This window comes from Nicotiana tabacum, chromosome 17 (genome assembly GCF_000715075.1).
Source record: "Nicotiana tabacum cultivar K326 chromosome 17, ASM71507v2, whole genome shotgun sequence".
Classification (NCBI taxonomy): domain Eukaryota; kingdom Viridiplantae; phylum Streptophyta; class Magnoliopsida; order Solanales; family Solanaceae; genus Nicotiana; species Nicotiana tabacum.
Genome location: NC_134096.1, coordinates 117,958,061 through 117,974,867, shown reverse-complemented (window position 1 = coordinate 117,974,867; position 16,807 = coordinate 117,958,061).

Genomic DNA, 16,807 nt, shown 5'->3' with positions numbered 1-16,807 from the left:
TTGTATCTGTATTTGCGAGATTTTTGGATTGTGTTTAAACATTATATTTTCAAACTTAAAGGAAATCATGGGTTATTGATGGTATCGGCTTGCCTAGTATTGAGATAGGCGCCATCGCGACAGGTTAAGATTTTGGGTCGTGACAAATACAGTGAGTAGACAATTTGATGTGCATTTTTTTGGAGTGAAATAAAGAATATACAATTAAAAATATTACTCTACTACTATAACAGAAGATGAAAGAAACAAAACTAAAATATGAAATCTGAATTAAGAAGACATTCAGCATTAAAAGAATTTATTGTGCACTTTTATGGAGTGAAATAAAGAATTTAAAAAGACTGAAAAATTATTACTGCTATAGTGGAAGATGAAAGAAACAAAACTGAAATGTGAACTATACCTTATAAATAATTTTTTTAAAAGTTCAAGAATAAAATAGTCATTCAGATTTTAAAGATATTATTGTAAATTAGGTTTGTAGGTAGGACCTCCCTACATAATATTTCTTTTTCTAATTTTTGTTACTTTAGAATTCATGAAATGACTTTCTTTTCTTAATTTAATTATTTCATCTTATTTTTCTTGATCTCTAGGAGAACTCGTTTACATATGCATATATAAACATGTTAAACTTTGTTTGAGAAAGAAGGGGAGGAAAAAAATAAAATGAAGACAAGATGAAGAAATATGAGGTTTAGATAAGTGATTTTCTGAAGTTAATACATGGAAGTAAAAATAATAAATTAAGATATTTTTGTTCTTTGTTGTTTGTTTTTAACCTATTGAAGATTATTTGTGAAGTGTGAAAATACTTTCAAATCCACCATATGATAGGTGCAGTTTTCAAACTATAGTTCCTGTATGAAAGGAAACGAGGAAAATAAGCATCGAGCATGGTGGGCTTTAATTAATTAAGAGAACTAGGCATATAGGTTCTTGAGTTAAAACTAATACAATAATAGTGCAATATTTAGCTTATAAATACCAAATTCAAAAAAAAAAAAAAGGACAGGAAAATAAGACGCAACATGAAGGACAAGTGGTGCTAGCAACCTATCACGACCCAATTTCATAATAGACCGTGATGGCTACTAACGCCGCCACTAGGCAAGCCAATTTAGAACTAGTCACGTGATTTCCTCTTTTAACAATTTTTTTTTAAGTAATTAAACTTTCCTTAAATTAAAAAGAATTTGAGAAATAACAGATCTAAAATAAATAACATGAAAGCAACTGTGTACAATAATAATTATAGAATAAAACCAAAACCGCAAGTCTACTAGTGTGTGCCAAGACCTGGTGTCACAAGTGTATGAGCATCTAGTAGAATATACAAAAGAATACTAGTCTACTATCCGAAGTGAAATAGACAGAAAAATACAATCAAAAGAAAGACTCCAGCTGCTGCAGAACGGGCTCAGAAGGCAGCTCACCGTGAAGCCTCGAAGTGGTAATCAAGTGTGCGTGCCAGACTGATATCCAGATGCACTTCCCTCAGATCCTACACATTCAGTGCAGAAGTGTAGCGTGAATACATAAACAACATGTACCCAGTAAGTATCTAATCTAACCTCGAAGAAGTAGTGACGAGGGGTCGACTTCGACACTTACTATGGGCCAGCAATGTAATATACTGTGCAATTCTAATTTAACATGATTTTTATAAATGACAATAGAACTCGGAGCAAGAATAATTAAACAATACTTTTACCGTAGTAAAAATCAAATCTTTTCCCTCAATTTAAATAATTAAACAATACTTTTATCGTAGTAAAAACCAAATCTTTTCCCTCAATTTAACTATTTAACCTCTCGAGTCAATGAAACGATATCAAATATAAGAGGGCATCAGTATTATCACGCACGAATTATGCCGAGGATGCAGGCCCGATCCAAATACATATAAACATAAACTGTGTGCACTGACGAGGGTCGAACGGCATGAACCATAGATGCATCTATTAACCTGCAGAGGCGAACGGCCCGCTCCCATAAGAGTAATAAAAATTTACCCCGCTCGCGAAATATACTTGCGACGCGGTTGAACATATATTTTTTTCAAGTTATCATAATATCCCTCAATTCTTTCCAAAATAAGAAATTAAACTAGAAACTCTTAAAATCTTGATATCCTCAACCGCAACTCTATTCAAGACAATTAATGAGCATAATCAAATAATGGTATCAACAAAACATGGTGAAACCTAAAAATACCCGGACATAAGCATGAGTAGTAACTACGTACGGACTCTCGTCACCTCGCGCGTACGTAGCCCCCCACAAACAAAAGCACATATGAATTAAGTTCACCTACAAAGTTAATTCCCTCTTACAGGGTTAGAAAAGAGACTTACCTTGTTTCAATCCTTCTTCTAGTCCAAGATTTGTGCTCAAACCCTCAATTTGGTGCCAAAATGACTCGAAACTAGTCAAATGTTATATAAAATAGTTAATATAGGCTCAAAAGTTCATATACTAACTATTAAAGCGATTACCCAACCCCAATTGAAGAATTCCCAAAATTTACCCCGGGCCCACGTGCCCGAATTCCGGAAAACTTTTGAAGAAAATTGTTACCCATAACCTCATGAACTCAATTATATGATTTTCACCAAATTCCATAACCAATTTCGTGGTTAAATTTTATTTTTGTCAAAACCAAGGTTTTTCATCTAAATCCTTGATTTCACCAATTTTTACATGTTAATCTACCCATAATCTATGTATTTAACTCATGTTGTGTAGAAATTACTTACCTCAAAGTGCTAGGTAAAAATCCCCTTCCAAGAGCTCCAAAAATCTCCCAAGATATGAAAGAAAATAAGCTAAATGGCCTAAGTCCCGCATTTAATAGAGTTGTGCCCAGATCTCAGATGTCGCATTTGCGACACCTGGTTCGCAAATGCGACAAACTCATCGCAAATGCGAACCTGGGCTCCCACTGCCAAGGTCGCAAATGCGGCCAAAATATCGCAAATGCGAACACTGCCCAGCTCAGGCTTCTTCGCAATTGCGAATCCTTCCTCGCAAATGCGAACAAATTCCCGCATTTGCGAGACCTGCAACAACTGCTAAGAAACACCAGAAAAATAAAGTTTTTCTCATCCTCCCAAACGTCCGAAACTCACCCGAGTCCTCCGGGCTCTACACCAAACACCCACACAAGTATAAAAATATCATATAAACTCACTCGAGTGATCGAAATACAGAAATGACATCAAAAACCACGAATCGGATGCCAAAGCGCATGAATTAACTCATGAACTCAAAAACTTCTAAAAATATTTTTGCACGTCCGATTCCTAACAATCAACTCGGAATGACACTAAATTTTGTGTGCAAGTCTTAAATGATATTGCGGACCTACTTCAACTTCCGTAACCGAAATCCGAACCCGATTTCAATAAGTCCACCCTCGGTCAAACTTTCCAAAAACTTCAAATTTTGATTTTTTTCAAATGACCCCGAAACGACATACGTACCTCCAAATCTATTTCCGGATGCTCCCCTAAGTCCAAAATTACTATACAGAGCTATTTCCAGGCTCGAAATCCTAAATGGACGTCTATAATGTAAAGATCCACTTCAACCCAAACTTATGAAATTCATCCAAAATGCCAACTTTCACTATTAGGCGCTGAAACGCTCCCGGGTCTTCCAAAATCCAACCCGAGCATACACCCAAGTTCAAAATCCTCATACGAACCTATTGGAACCGTCAAATCCCAATTCCGAGGTCATTTACTCAAAACGTTGACCGAAGTCAAATTTAGCCCTTTAAGGCCAACTTAAGGAACCAAGTGTTCTGATTTCAGCCCGAACTCTTTCAAATCCCGAACTAACCATTCCCGCAAGTCATAAAAAAGTAAAAGAACGTACGGGGAGTCTTATTTAGCGGAATAGGATTCTAGAAAGCAAAACGATCGGTCGGGTCTGTGAAAACCTAATTTTTTACCACACCCCAAATTTTATATTACTTTAGTGTAAATATTTCTTTTAGGTATAATCTTAATATTTTAAACCTTTATCATACTCTTAATAGGTTTTATTGAAGAAAAAAAAAAAAACTACAAAAGTAGTCACAGTCTTAGAGTATAAATTATATTTCTAATAAACAATAAATAAATAATATAAATATATATATAGTTTACTTATTAAAATTTTAATTAACAGAAATCAAAATTCACTTATTAAAATTTTAACTAACAGAAATCAAAATTCACACACATCTGAAGTATAAACTATAGTGTAAATATTTAATTTTCTTATATCTATAATATATAAGTCTAAAATTAGTTGGCTAATATTTTTAGCTATTTATTTTTGATTTCTCTTTTCTTCATTTCACACACAAGACAAAAAAAAATATTTTTCTAAGATAGGTAACTAACGAAAAGAACAAAACAAAAGATACAAAATAAGAGTAAACACACAAAAAAAGGGATATTTCTTCCTATCTGATCTAACTAACTTCCTTACACTTCCCACTCACTCACGTCTCTCACCCTCAACCCCTCACGTTCACTCGGCAGACACTCCATAATTCTCTCTATCTATAGGTCTCGTTTGAATTGACACAACACAATATATAATAGATGGGCTTTTATCATTAGGGGAAAAAAAAAAGAAAAAATGAAAACAGAAAGAATTGTGCAAGTAAGAAAGAAAGAGAGGTGAGGAAAGCAATCTGGAGAGAAAAATCCGGCAACATAAAAAAAATTGTTCTTCGAAGAATAAAAAGAAAAAGTTTGGCTAAGTTATTGAATCTGAAGACGGAGTTCGGGATTTCGTTCGTGGTTTCGAGTTTGTGGGTTATAGAAGTTTTATAATTAGTAGATAAAGTCGATTACTGACTGAAGTTTTTGCAAAAAGGTAACACTCGAATCTTCTTAGTAAAGCTATATAATAACATGAGATCCATATTTTCTTAGTGTAATTTGAAAAGTTTTAACAATTGAATGCTTCATTACTTATTTATTTGATTTCATTTTTAAGTTATAATTGTAGTTAGATTCATTGTGGATATGAAGCATGTGATCATCTAAGTTAAGGCAAAACTTGTATTGAGTTAATTTCTATTCGAAAATTATTGTATCGTCGCTAGTCATCGCATAATTTTAATGACTATTAGACAAAATAATCAGAAGGTATTTTTTGTTTAAGTTGTTTTAGGTGTAAATAACGGTTATATTATATATCACATAGAAATCGTAATTTTAAGAGATATCATCGATTAGAAAAGCGAACAAGAATAGTATTTCAGTTTTCTCAAAGTTAAGGCTTTAAAAATATTTTGTTAGTCTGAGTCTTTAACGGAAGAAATCATTTTCATCGCTACTGGGCTTCAATTTCATTATAGTTGAATGGGTATATTGGAATTTCAAGTTGCAACAAATTGATTCTTTAGTCTTTCAAATGAGATAACAATAGTTGGTATCACGTCGAGTTGTGTTTACATTAGCTTTAAAGCATATGAAGTATTTGGTTAAGAATTCAAAGTTTAGTTTTTGTCTTGAAAATAGTTAGTCCCTTCTATTCTAATAGTTGGTGTCCAGAGTGTTAAATAATTTTTTTAAGGATATGTACTTCTTCCGGTTAAGTTTTAAATTTTTCCCATGATGCTTGAAAGTCATTTTATAAATTCATTATTATTTGGTTGGTTCTCAAAAATCGATGTGTTGGATTTTTAGTTTTAGATTAATTTTTTTTAAATGCCCTTCATACAAGCTTTTTTTTTCGTGCTATATATCATATGTATATTATTTCTATGCTCGTTTGTATATATTAAATTACTAGGTTATACAATGGCTCATTATCTTCATACATAATTGTTTTAAATTAATCCTACAAATAGTAGACAACTTTAGATGTGATTAAAATATTATTTCGACCATCAATATGTTTATTTGACATGGTTACAACCCATAAGTAGAAAGTTAAGGGTGCATTTGTGTAACTAGAATAAAATAAATTATAAGAAACGCGATGAGCGATGAACTAATTCAAGACTCGTTCCAATAGGTAAAAGAAATAATAATAGTAATAAAATATAAAAAAATAAATAAAATACTCTGAATACGCAAGTATGCTTTAGGCGCGTGTTAACCAATCAATTATGGTAATTATGTACACATTCGCATGACATAGTTACGATTTTCCAAATTAAAGGCAAAGTAAGCGTTCGCGCAACTTTGACAAAATAATCTTAAAAATAATAAAGTGTTATTAATTGTGTACACATACGCGTGACATGATTCATGACACACCAAACAAAACGAATACACGTATGCGTGATTCATTTCAAGATAATTCAATAATTACAAATAATCAAGTAATAAAAAGCGGTAAGAGGTAAAATGCATGTACGTTCTAAAAGTACGTAATTAAACAAACAAACTAAGCCGGGTATGATTAAAAGCGACCGTGCTAAAACCACAGAACCAGGGAATGCCTAACACCTTCTCCCTGGTTAACAGAATTCCTTATGCGGTCTTCTGGTTTTTGCGAACTTTAAAACAGAATCAAATTTCCTCGATTTGGGATTTAATGTAAACCGGTGACTTGGGACACCATATAATTATCCCAAGTGGCGACTCTGAAAATTGAATAAATAATCCCATTTCGATTAATGTCACTTTAATTGGAAAAACTCCCTTTCTTTCCTTTGGCACCATTCCCCCTGGAAAAAGGAGGTGTGACAGGGTCGTTACATTCTCCACCTCTTAAACAAACGTTCGTCCTCTAACGGGTTTAGAAACATACTTGGAGTGCTGAATAAGTGTGGATATCTGCTCCGCATGTCCTCCTCTGACTCCCAGGTCGCCTCCTCGACTAGTTGGCCCCTCCACTGAACCTTTACCGCAGAAATTCCCTTGGATATCAACTAGCAAGCCTGCCTATCCACAATGGCAACTGGCTCCTCCTCATAACCCAGGCTCTCATCTAACTAAATCGTGTTGAAGTCCAACACATGTGGCAAGTCGGAATGATACCTCCGGAGCATAGACACGTAAAAAATCGGATGAACTCCCGATAGACTGGGAGGTAAGGCAAGCTCATAAGCAACCTCCCCAACTCGTCTTAACACCTCAAATGGGTCTATAAACCTTGGGCTCAACTTGCCCTTCTTCCCGAATCTCATAATCCCCTTCCTCGGCGAGACTTTGAGGAGAACCTTCTCGCCCACCATAAATGATAAATCACGCGCGTTCTGATCCGCGTAACTCTTCTGTCTGGACTGTGCTGTGCGAAGTCGCTCATGAAGCAACTTTAACTTTTCCAAGGCATCCTTCACCAAATTAGCACTATATAACTTAGCCTCGCAGGGCTCAAACCACCCAATGGGAGAACGACATCGCCGACCATATAAAGCCTCAAATGGAGCCATCTCGATGCTGGACTTATAACTGTTGTTGTAAGCAAACTCAGCCAAAGGTAAGAATCGATCCCACTGCCCTCCAAAGTCAATCACACATGCCCTGAGCATGTCCTCCAAAATCTGAGTTGTCCGCTCCGACTGCCTACGGTCTGCGGATGAAAGGTTATGCTGAGCTCTATACGGGTCCCCAATTCACTTTGTACTGCTCTCCAGAAATGTGAAGTAAATTGAGGGCCTCTATATGATATGATGGAAATTCGCACATCGTGCAACCGAACTATCTCCTGAATATAAATCTGGGCCAACCTCTCTAAAGTATATGTAGTCACAACCGGAATGAAGTATGCCGACTTGGTCAATCTGTCAACAATGACCCAAACTGCATCGAACTTCCACAAGGTCTGCGGCAACCCAACTACGAAATCCATAGTAATGCGCTCCCACTTCCACTTAGGTATAGTCATATGCTGAGTAGGCCACCTGGCATCTGGTGCTTATACTTAACCTGCTGGCAATTTAAGCACCTAGCTACATACTCAACTATGTCTTTCTTCATCCGCCGCTACCAATAATACTGCCTCAGGTCGCGATACATATTCGTAGCACTTGGGTGAATGGAATATCGAAAACTGTGTGCCTCCTCTAGAATCCTCTCCATCAAGCCATCGATGTTAGGAAAACATAGACGAGCATGGAGTCGCAAAACACCATCCTCGCCGATAGTAACCTCTTTGGAACCACCCTGTAGTACCATCTCTCTGAGGACCAACAAGTGTAGATCGTCAAGCTGTCGAGCCTTGATCTGGTCCAATAGTTAAGACTGGGCAATGACGCATGCAAGAACTCGGATGGGCTCTGAAATATCCAACCTCACAAGTGTGTTAACCAAGGACTGAATGTCCAAAGCTAGTGGCCGCTCCTCTGCTAAAATAAAAGCCAAGCTACCCATACTCTCTGCCTTTCTGCTCAAGGCATCCGCGACTACATTCGCCTTGCTTGGATGATAAAGAATGGCGATGTCATAATCCTTCAGTAACTCAAGCCATCTGCGCTGCCTCAAATTGGGATCCCTTTGTTTGAACAAATGCTGCAAGCTCGATGATCAGTGTAAACCTCACAGGACACCCCATAAAGATAATACCTCCAGATCTTAAGAGCATGAACAAGCGCGGCCAACTCCAAATCGTGCACAGGATAATTCTTCTCATGGGGCTTTAGTTGACGTAAAACATATGAAATAACTCGCCCCTCCTGCTTCAATACACAACCCAAACCAACGCGTGAAGCGTCGCAATACACAGTATACTTCCCCGAACCGGAAGGCAACACTAGGACTGGTGCTGTAGTCAAAGCTATCTTGAGCTTCTGGAAGATCGCCTCACAATCATCGGACCAATGGAATGGAGCACCCTTCTGGGTCAATCTAGTCAAAGATGCTGCAATAGATGAGAAGCCCTCCACAAACCGGCGATAATAACCTGCTAACCCTATGAAGCTCCTAATCTCAGTCACTAAAGTGGGACGAGGTCAACTCTAAACTGCCTCAATCTTCTTGGGATCCACCTTAATACCCTCGTCTGATACAACATGCCCCAAGAATGCTACAGAATCTAGCCAAAACTCACACTTGGAGAACTTAGCATATAACTTCTGTTCCTGCAAGGTCTGAAGCACCACTCTCAAATGCTGCCCGTGCTCCTCCATGCTACGCGAGTAGATCAAAATGTCATCAACGAAGAAAATGAAAAACGAACTAATATATGGCCTGAACACCCTGTTAATCAAATCCATAAATGCCGCTGGGCCGTTAGTTAAGCCGAAGGACATCACTAGAAACTTATAATGGCCATATCTAGTATGAAAAGTAATCTTCGGAACATCCGAGTCCCGAATCTTCAACTGATAGTATCCTGATCTCAAGTCGATCTTGGAGAACACCCTGCAACTGGTTAAACAAATCATCAATACGTGACAACGGGTACTTGTTCTTGATGGTGACCTTGTTCAACTGGCTGTAATCAATGCACATCCGCATAGTCCCATCTTTATTCTTCACAAATAAAACTGGTGCACCCCAAGGAGATATACTTAGTCTGACGAACCCCTTTGCTAGCAACTCCTCAAGTTGTTCCTTTAACTCTTTCGGAGCCATATGGTACGGTGGGATAGATATAGGCTGGGTACCTGGAGCCAAGTCAATACAGAAATCGATATCACGATCTGGTGGCATGCTTGGAAGATCAGAAGGAAACACATCGGAGAACTCCCGGACTACTTGAACCGAATCAATCGTCCGAGTCTCTACGGTAGTATCCCGAACATAAGCTAGATAAGACAAACAACCCTTCTCAACCATACGTCGAGCCTTCAGAAAAGAGATAACCCAACTAGATGCACTAGCAGACGAACCCTTCCACTCTAATCTAAGAAACTCCGGCATGGCCAAGGCAACAGTCTTGGCATCACAATCAAGGATGGCGTGATATAGGGATAGCCAATCCATGCCCAGGATGACTTCAAATGAGGTCATATCAAGCAATAGAAGATCCGCTCTAGTCTCGTATCCACAGAATGTGACCACAAAGGATCGATAGATCTAATCCACAACAACAGAATCGCCTACAGGAGTGGACACATAAACAGGAGTACCCAAGGACTCACGAGGAATATCCAGGAAATGAGCAAAGAGAGATGACACATATGAATAGGTGGACCGTAGATAAAATAATACTAAAGCATCCCTACCGCAGACAGAAAGAATAATTGTGATCACGGCATCTAAGGCCACTGCATCTGGTCAGGATGGGAAAGCATAGAACCTAGCTGGAGTGCCACCTGGCTGGCCTCCACCTTCCTTGCCTCCACCTCTAGGACGACCCCTACCCACCTGCCCTCCGTCTCTAGGTGGCCGGACGGCTGGTGCGGCTACTGGTGCTGAAATTATAGGTTGCTGACACTGTTGCACCGCCTTTCCCCAGAGTCTGGGACAAAATCTCTTCATGTGACCAAGATCTCCACACTCTTAACAACCCCTCGAAGCGGTGGACTGCTACCCTGAAGTCTGACCCTGATGGCCTGAATACCCACTGGAAAAACCCTGAATAGCTGGTGGGCGGTATGAACTCTCTGGCATGGTACTGAAATAGGCGCTGGAAGAACCCTGAGGGCCTGAGTACCCACTGGAAGAACCTGGATAGCTGGTGGGCGATAAGAACTCTCTGGCATAACACTGAAATAGGATCGCGCTGGAGCAACCCGAGGAGGTGGTGGTGCTAGATTTGTGGACTTGCTAGGCTGACCCCTCCCAAACTGGCCTCGGCCCCCTGTTGGGGAACCTCTAAACTCCCCAGAATAACAGACCCTCTTGTCCCTCTGCATCTGCTCTCTACCTATCTGACGATAACCCTCAATCCTTTGAGTTATCTCCACTACTAGATGATAAGAAGTCCCCATCTCAATCTTCCGGGCCATAGTAGCCTGAATACCTGAGTGCAACCCCGCAACAAACCTTCGCACTCGCTCCGCCTCAGTAGGAAGTATCATAAGTGCATGGAGAGACAACTTAGAGAATCTTGCCTCATAATCGGTCACTAACATCTGACCCTACTGGAGCTGCTCAAACTGAAATCGCAAGTCTTCCCTCTAAGAGGGTGGAATATGCCTGTCTAAGAATAGGCGTGTAAACTGGTCCCAAGTCATGGGAGGAGAACCTGCTGGCCTGCCAAGAAGATAAGACTGCCACCACCTACGGGCCCTGCCCTCCAGCTGGAAAGTAGTGAAATCCACCCCATGGGATTCTAATATACTCATGTTGTGGAGTCTGTCCCTGCACCTATCAATGAAGTCTTGGGGATCCTCATGTCGCTCACCCCCGAAGACAGGAGGATGAAGCCTGGTCCATCTATCCAATAGCTTCTGCGGCTCGCCGGTCGCAACTGGTCTAGGCTCAGGTACAGCTGTAGTAACTGGCTGGGCTCCGCCCACGAGTAGTATGCCCAGGGTCTGATATACGGCAGTTGTATGTCCTGGAGCCTAAGAAGTAGGGGTCTGTGCTCCCCCTCCCGCCTGAGATGTGGTTGGGTCTGCTAGAAATAAACCAGCATGGGTCATAGAATCCATGAACTGTAGCATACGGCCCATGACCTCCTGAAAGCCCGGTGATGACATGAAATCGACCGGGGTTGGCTCTGCTGCGGGCACCTCGCCCTGCTCCTCAATAATGGGATCCTCCACTGGATCCGCTGGTGGTGCAACTGGGGCAACTCTGGGACATCCGCGTCCCCTACCTTGGGCAGGTGCCCTCCCCCAACCTCTGCCTCGGCCTCTAGCAATAGGGAGAGCAGTCCCTCCCGGGTTTGGAATATCCGCCGTGCGCATTCTCACCATCTGTGAGAGAATAAGAGAAGATACTTAGTACACCATTAACTACACGATAGGAGATGAATGAAGAGTAGTTTCCTAATACTCTATAGCCTCTCGAAGATAAGTACGGACGTCTTCGCACCGATCCTCAAGACTCTATTAGGCTTGCCTATAGCTTGTGAGACCTACGTGAACCTGGCTCTGATACCATGTTGTCACGGCCCTATTTCATAATAGGCCGTGATGGTGCCTAATGCCGCCGCTAGGCAAGCCAACTTAGAACTAGTCACGTGATTTCCTCTTTTAACAAATATTTTCCAAGTAATTAAACTTTTCTTAAATTAGAAAGAATTTGAGAAATAACAGATCTAAAATAAATAACACGAAAGAAACTGTGTGCAATCATAATCATAGAATAAAACCAAAATCGCAAGTCTACTAGTGTGTGCCAAGACCTGGTGTCACAAGTGTATGAGCATCTAGTAGAATATACAAAAGAATACTAGTCTACTATCCGAAGTGAAATAGACAGAAAAATACAATCAAAAGAAAGACTATGGTTGCTGCAGAACGGGCTCAGAAGGCAACTCACAGTGAAGCCTCGAAGTGGTAATCAAGTGTGCGCGCGGGACTGATATCCAGATGCACCTACCTCAAATCATGCACATTCAGTGCAGAAGTGTAGCGTGAGTACATAAACAACATATACCCAGTAAGTATCTAGTCTAACCTCGAAGAAGTAGTGACGAGGGATCGACTTCGACACTTACTATGGACCAACAATATCATATACTGTGAAATTCTAATTAAACATGATATATATATAGATGACAATAGAACTCGGAGCAAGAATAATTAAATAATACTTTTACCGTAGTAAAAATAAAATCTTTTCCCTCAATTTAACTATTTAACCTCTCGAGTCAATGAAATGATATCAAATATATGAGGGCTTCAGTATTATCACGCACGAATTATGCCGAGGACGTACGACCCGATCTAAATATATATAAACATAAATTGTGTGCACTGCCGAGGATCGAACGGCATGAACCATAGATGCATCTATGAATTTGCCGAGGCGAATGGCCCGCTCTCATGAGAGTAGTAAAAATTTACCCAACTCGAGGAATATACTTGCAACGCAGTTGAACATAGACTTTTTCAAGTTATCATAATATCCCTCAATTCTTTCCAAAATAAGAAATTCAACTAGAAACTCTTAAAATCTTGATATCCTCAACCGCAACTCTATTCAAGACAATTAATAAGCATAATCAAATAACGGTGTCAACAAAACATGGTGAAACCTAAAACTACCCGGACATAAGTATGAGTAGTAAGTACATACGGACTCTCGTCATCTCGCGCGTACGTAGCCCCCCACAAATAGAAGCACATATGAATTAAGTTCATCTACGGGGTTAATTCCCTCTTACATGGTTAGAAAATAGACTTACCTTGTCTCAAGCCTACTTCCGATCCAAGATTTGTGCTCAAACCCTCAATTTGATGCCAAAATGACTCGAAACTAGTAAAATATTATATAAAATAGCCAATATAGGCTCAAAAGTTCATATTCTAACTATTAAAGCGATTACCCAACCCCAATTGAAGAATTTCCAAAATTTACCCCCGGGCCTAGTGCCTGGATTCCGGAAAAAATTTGAAGAAAATTGTTACCCATAATCTCCCGAACGTCCGAAACTCACTCGAGCTCTCGGAGCTCCACACCAAACACCCACACAAGTCTAACAACATCATACAAACTCGCTCGAGTGATCGAAACACTGAAATAACATCAAAAACCATGAATCGGACACCAAAACGCATGGATTAACTCATGAACTCAAAAACTTCTAAAAATACTTCCACGCATCCGATTCCTATCAAATCAACTCGGAATGAGACCAAATTTTGCGTGCAAGACATAAATGACATTACGGACCTACTCCAACTTCCGTAACCGGAATCCGAATCCAATATCAAAAAGTCCACCCTCGATCAAACTTTCCAAAAACTTCAAATTTCCATTTTTCGCCAAATGACCCCGAAACGACCTGCGGACCTCCAAATCCACTTCCGGACGCGCCCGTAAGACCATAATCACCATACGAAACTATTTCCAGGCTCAGAATCCCAAATGGACGTCTATAATGTAAAGATCCACTTCAACCCAAACTTATGAAATTCATCCAAAATGCCAACTTTCACTATTAGGTGCCGAAATGCTTCCGGGTCATCCAAAAATCGACCCGAGCATACGCCCAAGTCCAAAATCCTCATACGAACCTATTGGAACCGTCAAATCCCAATTCCGAGATCGTTTACTCAAAACGTTGACCGAAGTCAAACTTAGCCTTTTAAGGCCAACTTAAGGAACCAAGTGTTCCGATTTCAGCCCGAACCCTTCCAAATCCCGAATTAACCATCCCCACAAGTCATAAAAGAGTAAAAGCACGTATGGGGAGTCTTATTTAGGGGAACGGAGTTCTAGAAAATAAAACGACCGGTCGGGTCGTTACACAACCGGTATCAACAAATTAATTAACATAAAGGCAACGTGTTCTCAGATTGCCAGTGAACCATTCTGAGTATATAGCTACGAGAATTCTTTAGTTTTCTTGGCTTATCTGACTACAACAACAATATTCTGAAAGGCTGTCTAAACTTACTTTTTCATACACATTAAAAATGTGTGTTGTCCTGAAAATCAACAGATATTTGAAAATGCAACATGAAATTTCTTAGAAGATAAGAAGATACCCGGTTGGTTTTTTTCACACTATATGTATTTTCTAGACCAGTCATACAACGTTCAAATCACTTGTAAGAGGAAAGGTCAATGAAGGCAGTTTCAAGAATGGAGGAGGAGAAGAGACTATGAGATGCTGTCAACCTTTTTTGTCCTCAATATATATATAGAGCTTAAAATAACTTTTCATCAATAAATCACAATAAATAAATAATAGTTAATATATCATTTAAAATTGCAAGAATCAATGTTCCCACGTATTAAGAAAAATGTTCCCACGTAGTTCTATATTTATTGTATTTTCATGTTCATTTACATTGTATGGGAAAAGATGTTCATTAGATTAAGAAATTTATTAAAATGTACATTTACATTTTTGCACAGAAGTGATGTAGAAATAGTGTTTGTGGGTGAAATGGCCGTTCAATTTTATTTTTTTTGGGTATTTTAGTAATTTAAGTTTCTACTTTGTGGCTTCCCACTTATAATATAGTATATGATTAGCAGCAAAAATTAATTTTTTTCCGATAAAAGCATGTCGGATGATACCAATTTCTCCTATGTGCATCCGTCCCTGATTATTAGCCCATCTGGCCAAGCTGCAAAAATCAGCTTATTTTGAGAAGTGTTTTTTCTCAAAAGTACTTTTGGTGAGAATCAGTTTGTGTTTGGCTAATTAATTTGTAAAGCACTTCTAAGCAGCAATTAGTGTTTGGTAAAACTTTTAAAAACTCCTTCTAAGTGTATTTTTCTCAAAAGTGCTTTTGGAGAAAAGTTACATTTTTTTACTTCTCAAAAACTGCTTCTGTTTCTCCTCAAACGCACTTTTTTTTCTTCCAAAAGCTTGGCCAAACACTTCAACTTTGAAAAAAAAAACTTAAGATGGGTAAAGGTCCAAATATACCTCTCTACTTTCATATATTGTCTATATTTAACCTCCGTTATACTACCAGGCCAAATTTACCCCCACAGTTAAACTATCGGGCCAAATTTACCCCTACAATCAGCAAACTTTTAAAAATACCCCTTGATCTGTTAAGTAATCCAAAATCTCCCAAATTTCTTTTATTTAAATCACTTGCTATTCTTCTTGGTCCACTATCTTTGAAATAATTGGCATTTACCTACTTTCTGAATTAGAGAAAAAAAATATTAAATAATACAACCGAATAAACAAAGTATAGTAAATTGAAAAATCTAAATTAGCTAGCTTTTCTAAATTCTGAAAGTATTTACAACATCGCAATTTTAATGAATTCGTTGTACCAAATGTATGGAGACTTTGCAAGTATTAGTGATTGAAGTTGAAGTTCCTCGGAGACTTTACATTATCTAATTCAACTTTGCTTTAATTAAATGCTTACACATTGTGCATTCACATCAATAGTAATATTTGAAAATAATAGAGCAAGAAGAACAACAAGTGATTTAATAAAAAAAATGGGAGATTTTAGATTAATTAACAGATCAAGGGGTATTTTTAAAATTTGCTGATTGTAGGAGTAAATTTGGCCCGATAGTATAACGGAGATTAAATATAGATAATATATGAAAGTAGAGGAGTATATTTGGCCCTTTTCCCTTTTAAAATTGAAGAAATTTAGCCATACATGCTATAAGAGTATGTTTGGAAAGTTATCTTGCAAATGGAATTGAATGTAACAAAATATAATTATACAGTTTTAGACCGTTTGTGTGATCAAGTAATTATACGGTCAGTATGAAGCTAGGTACAATTAAGTGGGCCAATTAGACTCTCTAATTCTCACCTCCCAATTCTTGGGGGTGGAGGTGGGGGTGGGGTGTAAATTGGTAATACTTACAAGTGATTTTTCAATAACTAGTAATAAATAAAAATTTAATATCTCTTATATGCACATATAATTGTCACACATTAAAGTTTATTTACTTGTCCGTCTAAGAAAAGTTTATTTGATTATTCTTAAGTTTATTTTTAAAGTAAAAAAATATTTAACTATGTAATTAAATTTATGCAACAAACATGACACACGAAATTATATTATAATTGCGTTATTCCAAACAAACAAATCTATGTAATTACTCTATTGTGTAAGTACTAGACACATGGGCGTATGCAAAAGTTTTTGTAAGATGTGTTATATTTACATAAAGGAAATTTTACCCCTATAGCAAAGGTTTACACCCTATTTATTATAAATCAAAACCCTTTTAAAATATTATTTTCTACAACTATCTTTTAATTTTTATAGAAAAATAGGTATTTATGGTATACACTACCATTAAGGCATTAAATATGCTATGTACCATTTTTCTCTCTCATTCTTTAG